Here is a 12632-nt window from a genome sequence, read left to right on the forward strand (position 1 = left end):
TTACTGTTAACCTAAAAACTATTTTGGATAAAATAGCTTGGTCCTTATCAAGAGGATACACTATTTTTAAGCAAGGTCTATGAAATTTTTATGATTGAAAATTTAGAACGTAGACTTCCCTGGTGGCTCCGATGGTAAAGCATCTGCCTCCAATGCGGGAGACCCAGGTTCGATCCCTGGGTTAGGAAGATCTCTTGGAGAAGGAAATGGCTTCCCACTCCAGTATTCCTGCCTGGAGAATCCCACGGACAGAGGAGCCTGGTAGGCTACAGTCCATGGGGTCGCAAAGAGTCGGATGTGACTGAGTGACTTCACTTCACACTTAAGGAAGTTTAAAGGTAACACATAAATGTTGACTATCTTTGTTTGTTTTCCTTTCAACTATCTTAGCATTTGTTCCCTCCTTTTTTATGTATCTGTGGGCTAAGAGAACATATAAAGACAGTACCTCTCCACGGAGATGGAATGCTAATACTTTCCATAATAATTGGCCTTCACCTGGGTTTCCTTAACTAATTATGGTTTTCATATGGGGACAGTACTTTAATCTGGGATCTTAGCTGTATTTCATGCTTTGATACAGAGGGAGAGACATTGATTTGACTTCGTTTTACAATTTGTCCTTTGCCCATGTAGTTCCTGTAGACAGAATGATTTTTTTTTTGATAGTAAATTTCTAAGACTGAGAATTTCTGTTCTCGCAGCTTTATGTAATTATGTTCAAAGGGTTTGAATTAAAATGGAACAGATGTGTCCATCTTTAATTATGGTGTAACAAATTGTGTTACTTTAAGTCTTTATTAAGTGAAACGCTCATCTTTATGTAATAACGGGTCAGACAGTTTCAAAATGATATCGGTGAACACAGTGCATTGCCTATTCCAATTAGACTTCAAAAGGACTGTTAAAACTCAGAGGCTATGTATGTAGAGCCAGAAGAAACTATGGAAAATACATACACGTATACATATTTGTTTTTTTTAATTCAAAGTTAAGTGAAAACAATCGTTAGAAATATATGATGAATTTTAATGTCATCTAAATAAGACTAAAATGTAATATTTGTTTTGACAGATCTGTCTGCTGAGTAGTGGAAATATACAACTCTGTATTGGAAAATACCATTTTAGGATTTCCTGAAAACCCTTTTGTATTTCTTTATGTAAACACTGTCTTTTAAATGAGTGGCCAGGAAAGGCTTTTTATTTTCATTACTTCTAAGTTAGTACAACAAAATCCTTTTAGCTACTTGGTGGTTGAGTTGTTCAGTTGTGTCTGACTCTTCCAACCCCATGGACTGTAGCCCACAAGGCTCCTCTGTCCTTGGGATTTTCCAGGCAAGAATATTGGGGTAGGTTGCTATTTCCTTTTCTAGGGGATCTTCCTGACCCAGGGATCAAACTTGTGTCTCCTGCATTGATGACAGTCTTGCAGGTGTATTATTTATCAGTTAAGCCACCAGGGAAGCTACTTAAAGAACCAAAAATGATATTAGCAAGAATGATATGAATTGGCATAAATCCTGTGATGTGAGTTCTACCCCACTGTTTTCATTTCTGTCATTTGTATCAAAATTCCTTTATGCTTTGAAATGTCTTCAACTCCTCATATGTTTGCCTTCCCATAACCCTATCTGTTACCCCATTATTATTTTTATTTCCTGAATTTTTCTTCTTGACATACTCTCTGCTCCATTTTCAGCACCACCCTAATTCAGGGTCCATTACCCCATAGCCGGATTCTTGCAACGTCTTTCTAATGAGCTTTCTTGAACCTTATCTCCCCATTTCATTCTTTAATTCATTACCAATTCAGTATAAAAATAATAATTCTGCTATGACACATTATTTCTTAAACTATTGTGATGGATGCAGACAAACCTCAAAAATATTGTGGATTCTGTTTCAGATCATCACAAGAAAGTGAATATTGCAATAAAGGGAGTCACACAAATTTTTTGTTCTCTCAGTGCATATAAAAGTTATGTTTGAAATATACTGTAGACTACTAAATGTGTAATGGCATTATGTCTAAAAAAACCTATATAACTTTAATTAAAAAATACTTTGTTACAAAGTCCTAACCATCATCAAGCCTTCAGTAAGTCATAATCTTTTTTTTTTCTTTTCTTTTTTATTTTGCACTAGTAGCATTAAATATCACTGGTCACCATAACAAATATAATACTGAAAGAGTTTGCAATTATTATGAGAATTATCAAAGTATGACACAGGCATGAGGTGAACAAAAGCTGTTGGGAAAATGGTACTGATAGACTGGCTCAACTCAGGATTGCCACAAACCTTCAATTTGCAAAAAATTCAGTATCTGTGAAACAGATAAAGCGAAGCACAAGAAAACAAGTTATGCTTGTATAAGTTGTCTATTATGTGAAGCCATGCTTTTTAGTTGTATCTTCAAGATCATCTATAATCTGTAACACTTTCTTTTTACTGCTCCTCAATAAAATTCCCTGGTGGCTGAGTCAGTAAAGAATGCACCTGCAATGCAGGAGGCCGCCTGCAGCACAGGAGACCCAGGTTTGATCCCTGGGTCTGGAAGATCCCCTGGAGAAGGGAAAGGCTGCCCACTCCAGTATTCTGGCCTGGAAAATCCCATGGACAGAGGAGCCTGGTGGGCTATAGTCTATGGGATCCCAAGAGTCACTAGTGATACAGTCTTCTTTCATAAAGTGCCTTCGCTTTCAGTAATAAAACCAATTTCCTTCAAGCAGGGTTATTCATTGTATCCCAACATATATATCTTTATCCTCATCTCCATGTGCTTTCTCCAACATTGGATGCCCTGGAAAATTTCTCATTAAACTTGTCCTTTTTCTTGAAAGGGCAAATTCTCCATTCTGTTTTTGTTCCCTTTTCCCTGTCTCTGAGATATCAATTCAGTTTTGATTCATACAGGGTTTTTTGAACTCATTTTGAATCCTCAGAAAGATTTTCATCTCCTTGGGTCTTATTCAGAGTGAATAAATAGGGTCTTAATCAGAACAACTAAAGCAGAAGTATAAATTGGTTGATCAATTGACATACCTTCTTTGAAGGACTAATTGCTGAGGCTGTCTTCATGTTTTTTGGGATGGGCAAGGGGAAGAAACATGAGATGGGTAAAAGAGAAATTTTTGGAAGCAAATATTTTATTTTATTGCAATATCCAAAAAATTGTTGGTTTCAAGGAAGCAAATACACTGAATTCAAAGATGAGGGGGAAAAAAAGAGTAAATGTCACAGAGCTATAGTAAACACCAGATGTTGAAAGAAAATCTTACCAGAATAGCCTTCTTCAGCTTCGTCTTTTGGAGATGAATTACAATGAACCAAAATAAGCATTAAGAAACTATAGAGGACATTAAGTGACAGTGCAGAGCTATAGATTTCGAAACAGAAGACACACTCAGGAAGCCATTATGAGTCAGTGTGTCCCTTTAATATTCAGAGATGCTGCTCTGGGTCCTTCTGCTTTCACAAAAATCTCTCTTTTGTTCCCTCTCTCTTCCCTCAGCAGACAAACACAGCCACAGTTTCAGGATCCAAGGAAGGGAACAAGGATTGATTTTCTCGTTCCATCCGGGCAACAGGGTAGCTGATGTATTGGGTTGGCCCAAAAGTTCATTTGGATTTTTTCATAAAATATTATGGAAAAACTCAAAGGAAATTTTGTGCCACCCCAATAGTTTGATACTATCTCCTGCTAATCCTCAACACAGAATTGTGAATTCTTATCTACGGAATAAGAATACCTTTGGCGGTAGTTTAGTCGCTAAGGTGTATCTGACTCTTTGCAACCCTATGAACTGTAGCCCACCAGGCTCTTCTGTCCATGAGAGTTCCAAGGCAAGAATAATGGAGTGGGTTGCCATTTCCTGTTCAAGGGGTTCTTCCTTAATCAGGGGTCTAACCTGCGTCTATTGAATTGCCCGTGGGTTCTTTACTGACTGAGCCACCAGGGAATCCCCTAGTATACCTTTCAGTTCAGTTCAGTTCAGTTACTCAGTCGTGTCCGACTCTCTACGACCCCATGAATCACAGCACGCCAGGCCTCCCTGTCTATCAACAACTCCCGGAGTTCACTCAAACTCATATCCACAGAGTCGGTGATGCTATCCAGCCATCTCATTCTCTGTCGTCCCCTTCTCCTCCCGCCCCCAACCTTTCCCAGCATCAGAGTCTTTTCCAGTGAGTCAACTGGTCGCATGAGGTGGCCAAAGTATTGCAGTTTCAGCTTCAGCATCAGTCCCTCCAATGAACACCCAGGATTGATCTCCTTTAGAATGGACTGGTTGGATCTCCTTGCAGTCCAAGGGACTCTCAAGAGTCGTCTCCAGCACCACAGTTCAAAAATATCAATTCTTCGGCAATCAGCATTCTTCACAGTCCAACTCTCACATCCATACATGACCACGGGAAAAACCATAGCCTTGACTAAACGGACCTTGGTTGGCAAAGTACTGTCTCTGCTTTTTAATATGCAATCTAGGTTGGTCATAACTTTCCTTCCAAGGAGTAAGCATCTTTTAATTTCATGGCTGCAATCAGCATCTGCAGTGATTTTGGAGCTCCCCAAAATAAAGTCTGTTTCCACTGTTTTTCCATCTATTACCCATGAAGTGATGGGACCAGATGCCATGATCTTAGTTTTCTGAATGTTGAGCTTCAACTCAACCTTTTCACTCTTCTCTTTCACTTTCATCAAGAGGCTTTTGAGTTCCTCTTCACTTTCTGCCATAAGGGTGGTATCATCTGCACATCTGAGGTTATTGATATTTCTCCCAGCAATCTTGATTCCAGCTTGTGCTTCTTCCAGCCCAGCGTTCCTCATGATGTACTCTGCATATAAGTTAAATAAGCAGGGTGACAATATACAGCCTTGATGCACTCCTTTTCCTATTTGGAACCAGTCTGTTGTTCCATGTCCAGTTCTGACTGTTGCTTCCTGACCTGCATACAGGTTTCTCAAGAGGCAGGTCAGGTGGTCTGGGATTCCCATCTCTTTCAGAATGTTCCACAGTTTATTGTGATCCACACAGTCAAAGGCTTTGGCATAGTCAATGAAGCAGAAATATATGTTTTTTGGAACTCTCTTGCTTTCTCCATGATCCAGCGGATGTTGGCAATTTGATCTCTGGTGCCTCTGCCTTTTCTAAAACCTGCTTGAACATCTGGGAGTTCACAGTTCACATATTGCTGAAGCCTGTCTTGGAGAATTTTAGCATGACTTTACTAGCGTGTGAAATGAGTGCAATTGTGCGGTAATTTGAGCATTCTTTGGCATTGCCTTTCTTTGGGATTGGAATGAAGACTGACCTTTTCCAGTCCTGTGGCAACTGCTGAGTTTTCCAAATTTGCTGGCATATTGAGTGCAGCACTTTCACAGCATCATCTTTCAAGATTTGAAATAGTTCAACTGGAATTCCATCACCTCCACTAGCTTTGTTCATAGTGATGCTTTCTAAGGCCCACTTGACTTCACATTCCAAGATGTCTGGCTCTAGGTCAGTGATCACGTTATCGTGACTATCTTGGTCGTGAAGATCTTTTTTGTACAGTTCTTCTGTGTCTTCTTGCCACCTCTTCTTAATATCTTCTGCTTCTGTTAGGTCCATACCATTTCTGTCCTTTATCGAGCCCATCTTTGCATGAAATGTTCCCTTGGAATCTCTAATTTTCTTGAAGAGATCTCTTGTTTTTCCCATTCTGTTGTTTTCCCCATTCTGTTGTTTTCCTCTATTTCTTTGCATTGATCACTGAGGAAGGCTTTCTTATCTCTCCTTGCTATTCTTTGGAACTCTGCATTCAGATGCTTATATCTTTCCTTTTCTCCTTTGCTTTTCGCTTCTCTTCTTTTCACAGCTGTTTGTAAGGCCTCCTCAGACAGCCTTCTGATGAATTAGGAATAAGATAAGTTCAGTTCAGTTCACTTCAGTCACTCAGTCATGACCGACTCTTTTTCAACCCCATGGACTGTAGCACGCCAGGCCTCCATGTCCATCACCAACTCCCAGAGTTCACTCAAAGTCATGTCCATTGAGTCGGTGATGCCATCCAACCATCTCATTATCTGTTGTCCCCTTCTCCCCGCCACCACCTTCAATCTTTGCCAGCATCAGGATCTTTTCAAATGAGTCAGTTCTTCGCAGCAGGTGGCCAAAGTATTGGAGTTTCAGCTTCAGCATCAGTCCTTTCAATGAATATTCAGGACTAATTTCCTTTAGGATTGACTGGCTGGATCTCCTTGCAGTCCAAGGGACTCTCAAGAGTCTTCTCCAACACCACAGTTCAAAAGCATCAATTTTTTGGCACTCAGCTTTCTTTATATTCCAACTCTCACATCTATATATTACTACTGGGAAAACCATAGCCTTGACGAGATGGACCTTTGTTGGCAAAGTAATATCTCTGCTTTTTAATAAGCTGTCTAGGTTGGTCTTAACTTTTCTTCCAAAGAGCAAGTATCTTTTCTTCCAAGAAGCAAGCGTCTTTTAATTTCATGGCTGCAGTTATCATCTGCAGTGATGCTGGGAATTGAGGTTCCTCAGTCGTGTTGGACTCTTTGCTACCCCGTAGAGTATAACCCACAAGGCTCCTCTGTCCATGGGATTTTCCAGGCAAGAATACTGGATTGGGTGGCCATTTCCTTCTCTAGGGGATCTTCCCAACCCAGGGATCTAACCCAGCTCTCCCGCATTGCAGGCAGGTGCTTTAACCTCTGAGCTACCAGGGAAGCCCCCAAATAAGTCTGTCACTGTTTCTCCTTCTATTTTCCCTGAAGTGATGGGACTGGATGCCATTAACTTAGTTTTCTGAATGTTGAGTTTTAAACCAACCTTTTCGCTCTCCTCTTTCACTTTTATCTAGAGGATTTTTAGTTCTTCACTTTCTGCCACAAGGGTAGTATCATCTGCATATCTGAGGTTATTGATATTTCTCCCAGCAATCTTGACTCCAGCTTGTGCTTCATCCAGCCCAGCATTTCTCATGATGTCCTCTTCATATAAGTTAAATAAGCAGGGTGACAATATATAGCCTTGACCTACTCCTTTCCTGATTTGAAACAAGTCTGTTGTTCCATGTCCAGTTCTGACTGTTGCTTCCTGACCTACATACAGGTTTCTCAGGAGGCAGGTCAGATGGTCTGGTATTCCCATCTCTTTAAGAATGTTCCACCGTTTGTGGTGATCCACACAGTCAAAGGCTTTGGCATAGTCAGTAAAGCAGAAGTAGATGTTTTTCTGGGACACTCTTGTTTTTTCAATGATCCAAAAGCAGTTGGCAGTTTGATCTCTGGCTCCTCTACCTTTTCAAATACAGGTTGAATATCTGGAAGTTCACGATTCACATACTGTTTAAGCCTGGCTTGGAGAATCTTGAGCATTACTTTACTAGTGTGTGAGATGAGTGCAATTGTGTGGTAGTTTGAGCATTCTTTGGCATTGCCTTTCTTTGAGATTGGAATGAAAACTGACCTTTTCCAGTCCTGTGGCCACTGATGAGTTTTCCAAATTTGCTAGCATATTGAGTGCAGCACTTTCACAGCATCATCTTTTAGGATTTGAAATAGCTCAACTGGAACTCCATCATCTCCACTAGCTTTGTTTGTAGTTATGCTTTCTAAGGCCCACTTGACTTCGCATTCCAGGATGTCTGGCTGTAGGTAAGTGATCACACCATCGTGATTATCTGGGTCATGAAGATCTTTTTTGTTAAATTCTTCTGTGCATTCTTGCCACTTCTTCTTAATATCGTCTGCTTTTGTTAGGTCCACACCCTTTCTGTCTTTTATTGTGCCGTCTTTGAATGAAATGTTCCCTTGGTATCTCTAATATTCTTGAAGAGATCTCTAGTCTTTCCCATTCTATTGTTTTCCTCTATTTCTTTGCACTGATCACTGAGGATGTCTTTCTTATCTCTCCTTGCTATTCTTGGAGCTCTGCATTCAAATGGGTATATCTTTTCTCCTTTGCCTTTCACTTCTCTTCTTTTCACAGTTATTTGTAAGGCCTCTTCAGACAACCATTTTGCCTTTTTGCATTTCTTTTTCTTGGGGATGGTCTTGATCCCTGCCTCCTGCACAGTGTCATGAACCTTGGCCCGTAGTCCTTCAGGAACTCTATCAGATCTAGCCCCTTAAATCTATTACTCACTTCCAGTGTATAGTCATAAAGGATTTGGTTTAGGTCCTACCTGAATGGTCTAGTGGTTTTCCCTACTTTCTTCACTTTAAGTCTGAGTTTGGTGTTAAGGTGTTTATGATCTGAGCCACAGTCAGCTCCCGGTCTTGTTTTTGCTGACTGTATAGAGCTTCTCCATCTTTGTCTCCAAAGAATATAATCCATCTGATTTCGGTGTTGACCATGTGGTGTTGTCCATGTGTAGAGTCTTCTCTTGTGTTCTTGGAAGAGGCTGTTTGCTATGACCAGTCAGTATGCTCTCTTGGGAAAACTCTATTAGCCTTTGCCCTGCTTCATTCTGTACCCCAAGCCCAAATTTGCTGTTACTCCAGGTATCTCTTGACTTCCTACTTTTGTTTTCCAGTCCCCTATAATGAAAAGGACATCTTATTTGGGTGTTAGTTCTAGAAGGTCTTGTAGGTCTTCATAGAACCGTTCAACTTCAGCTTCTTCAGCATTACTTGTCGGGCATAGACTTGGATTACTGTAACATTGAATGGTTTGCCTTGGAAATGAACAGAGATCATTCTGTCATTTTTGAGATTGCATCCAAGTACTGCATTTTGGACTCTCTTGTTGACTCTGATGGCTACTCCATTTCTTCCAAGGGATTCTTGCCCACACTAGTCGATATAATAGTCGTCTGAGTTAAATTCACCCATTCCAGTCCATTTAAGCTTTCTGATTCCTAAAATGTCGATGTTCACTTTTGCCATCTCCTGTTTGATCATTTCCAATTTGCCTTGAATTATGGAACTAACATTCCAGGTTCCTATGCAATATTGCTCTTTACAGCATTGAACTTTACTTCCATCACCAGTCACATCTACACTTGGCTGTTGTTTTTGCTTTGGCTCCATCTCTTCATTCTTTCTGGAGTTATTTCTCCAGTGATCTCCAGTAGCATATTGGGTACCTGCTGACATGGGGAGTTCATCTTTAAGTGGCCTATCTTTTTGCCTTTTCATACTGCTCATGGGGTTCTCAAAGCAAGAATACTGAAGTGGTTTGGCATTCCCTTCTCCATTGGACCATGTTTTGTCAGAAGTATAAAATAAGGACTGTAATTAAATTACTTATGTACTTTTAAAAAATGAAGAAAAGTTTGACTTGTTGGGTTCTCTTGATATACTAAGTGTGTTTTTATGACTTGAACATATACAACAAATAGGATTTTTCTTATTCTTTAATAACCAATTTATAGTAACAAAAATCTCATTTAAATTAAAAAGTGTAGAGATGGAAATTAAAAGTAGTATAACTAGAGTGAAATGCTACAAATTAGTGACATCTTATTAGATAAATAGAACTGTTATTGTCAATCAAATAATTAGGTGTAAAGTGGGCTGGCTTCAATGAAGATGTTAATTTCTTTCATTTTTCAAATACCAAAATTATGTTTGTTGTAGAAAATTTGGACAGAGGAAATAATTGAAACAAAAAAGTTACCTTTAATCTCATTCTACCATTTAGTGATAATCACAGTCACTATATTGGTCACCATCTTTCCAAGAGGTAGTTTTGCAGAAACAGACATTCTCCTTTTACAAAAATATCATGTTATGTGCTACTTAATATAAACTTTTTACTTAATAACATGTAGTGATTTCCCACATCAATAATGTAATATGCTAAACATTTTATGCCCAATATTAAGAAACACTAAGTGCAGAATTGCTCCCATTTTCTTATTAGTAGGCCAATTTAGTGGAGAAGGCAATGGCAACCCACTCCAGTACTCTTGCCTGGAAAATCCCATGGAAGGAGGTGCCTGGAAGGCTGCAGTCCATGGGGTCGCAGAGGGTCGGACACGACTGAGAGACTTCACTTTCACTTTTCACTTTCATGCATTGGAGAAGGAAATGGCAACCCACTCCAGTGTTCTTGCCTGGAGAATCCCAGGGACGGGGGGAGCTTGGCGGGCTGCTGTCTATGGGGTCGCACAGAGTTGGACACGACTGAAGTGACTTAGCAGCAGCAGCAGGCCAATTTAGTTATAAAAACTTATTTAAAATCACATATTTATCAAATACTAAATTGGTTTTTAAGTGCTAATTTAAAAAGTCACATTTCATAAGATATCTTTAATTTTTCATCACTTGAAACATTGAGTCACCACTTTTTCAGAGTCTATCATCTATTCTTGTGTATCTCTTTATGGTGCTGTTACTGGAACTCTTATCCCAAGATATATGTATTCATTTACATCATATTAAGACTTTTAGTATTATTTTAATTGCCACAAAATAACCATTTATGATCTAGAATTTAAACAAACTCATCAGTAGAAATTGTGTGGTCAGACTTTAGGAATAGCTATTATATATGTGTTGATTTTATCTAATACCGTTTTTTTTTAAAGTAGTCTCAGTCATATTTATATCTGTCCACCTGATGAAAGTGAAAGAGGAGAGTGAAAAGGTTGGCTTGAAGCTCAACATTCAGAAAATGAAGATCATGGCATCTGGTCCCATCACTTCATGGGAAATAGATGGGGAAACAGTGGAAACAGTGTCAGACTTTATTTTTGGGGGCTCCAAAATCACTGCGGATGCTGATTGCAGCCATGAAATTAAAAGACACTTACTCCTTGGAAGGAAAGTTATGACCAACCTAGATAGCATATGAAAAAGCAGAGACATTATTTTGCCAACCAGGGTCCATCTAGTCAAGGCTATGGTTTTTCCCATGGTCATGTATGGATGTGAGAGTTGGACTGTGAAGAAAGCTGATTGCCGAAGAATTGATGCTTTTGAACTGTGGTGTTGGAGAAGACTCTTGAGAGTCCCTTGGACTGCAAGGAGATCCAACCAGTCCATTGTAAAGGAGATCAATCCTGGATGTTCATTGGAGGGACTGATGCTAAAGCTGAAACTCCAATACTTTGGCCACCTCATGCAAAGAGTTGACTCACTGGAAAAGACTTTGATGCTGGGAAGGATTGGGGGCGGGAGGAGAAGGGGACGACAGAGAATGAGATGTCTGGATGGAATCACTGACTCGATGGACATGTGTTTGAGTGAACTCCGGGAGTTGGTGATGGACAAGGAGGCCTGGCGTGCTGTGATTCATGGGGTCGCAAAGAGTCGGACACGACTGAGCGACTGAACTTAACTGAACTGATATAAGAGACTAAGAGTTAAATTCTACTTACTAAAATTTGGTTTATAATTTTTGCATTTATGTTCATGTTTTGCTTTGGGGGAGGTTTATTTGCTTTTCTTTTTCTAATTGCTTTTCTTACAGTGAAAGCTGAAGTTGATGTCTTTTAATATAGATACTTAGTGCTATAATTTCCCCCTAATATTGCTTTCTGATATTTATTGTTTATTCAGTTTAAAATATTTCCTAATTTTCCTTATTTCTCCTTTGATTCATTGTTTATTTGGAAATGTTATTATTTTTTAAATATTTGATGATTTCCAAAGATTGTTCTGTTGTTGATTTCTATTTTAATTCCATTGTAGTCAGAGAACATTTTTATGAGTTGAATAATTTTGAGTTTATTGAGACTTATTTTATGGCCTAAATTGCGGTCTATCTTGGCAAATAGTCTGTTTGTTCTTGAAAAGAATGTATATTTTCATGTTGGTTGTAGTGTTTCATGAATATTCTTTAAGTTTGTATATTTTTTTAAATTGGAGTATGGTTGATTCACAATGTTGTGTTTATTTCTGCTGTATAGCAAATTGAACCAGTTTTACATTTACCTATATCCAGTCTTTTTTAGATTCTTTCCCCATACTGGCCATTACAGAGTATTGAATAGAGTTTCCCATGCTACACAGTAGATTTTTATTAGTTATTATTTTATATATAATAGGGTGCATATGTCAATCCCAATATCCCAATTTATTCCTCCTCTCCCCTTTAGTAAACATAAGTTTGTTTTCTACCTCTGTGACTCTATTCTGGTTTTGTAACTAAGTTTATTTGTACCATTTTTTAGATTCCACACATATGCAATATCATTTTTTTAGTTTACATATAAGCAATATTTGTCTTTTTCTGTTTGACTTACTTCACTTAGTATGACAGTCTCTAGGTTTGTCCATGTTTCTACAAGTTACATTATTTTGTTCCTTTTCAGGGTTAAGTAATATTCCATTGTATAGATGTACCACTCCTTTTTTATCTGTTCTTTTGTCAATGGACATTTAGGTTGTTCCAGATCCTGGCTATTGTAAATAGTGCTTCAGTGAACACTGGATTGCATGTATATTTTTGAATTATGGTTTTCTCTGGATATGTGACCAGGAGTGAGATTGCTGGATTGTACAGTAGCTCTGTTTTTAGTTTTTAAGGAAACCTTCCTAACTGTTTTCCATAGTGACTATACCAGTGTATGTTCCACCAACAATGTTGGTGGATTTCCTTTTCTCTACACCCTCTACAGTATTTATTATTTGTAGACTTATTGATGATGGCCATTCTGACTGGTGCAAGCTTA

The sequence above is a fragment of the Moschus berezovskii genome, chromosome 1 (assembly GCF_049115385.1).
Source record: "Moschus berezovskii isolate FMDL1 chromosome 1, NW_MosBer_1.0, whole genome shotgun sequence".
Classification (NCBI taxonomy): domain Eukaryota; kingdom Metazoa; phylum Chordata; class Mammalia; order Artiodactyla; family Moschidae; genus Moschus; species Moschus berezovskii.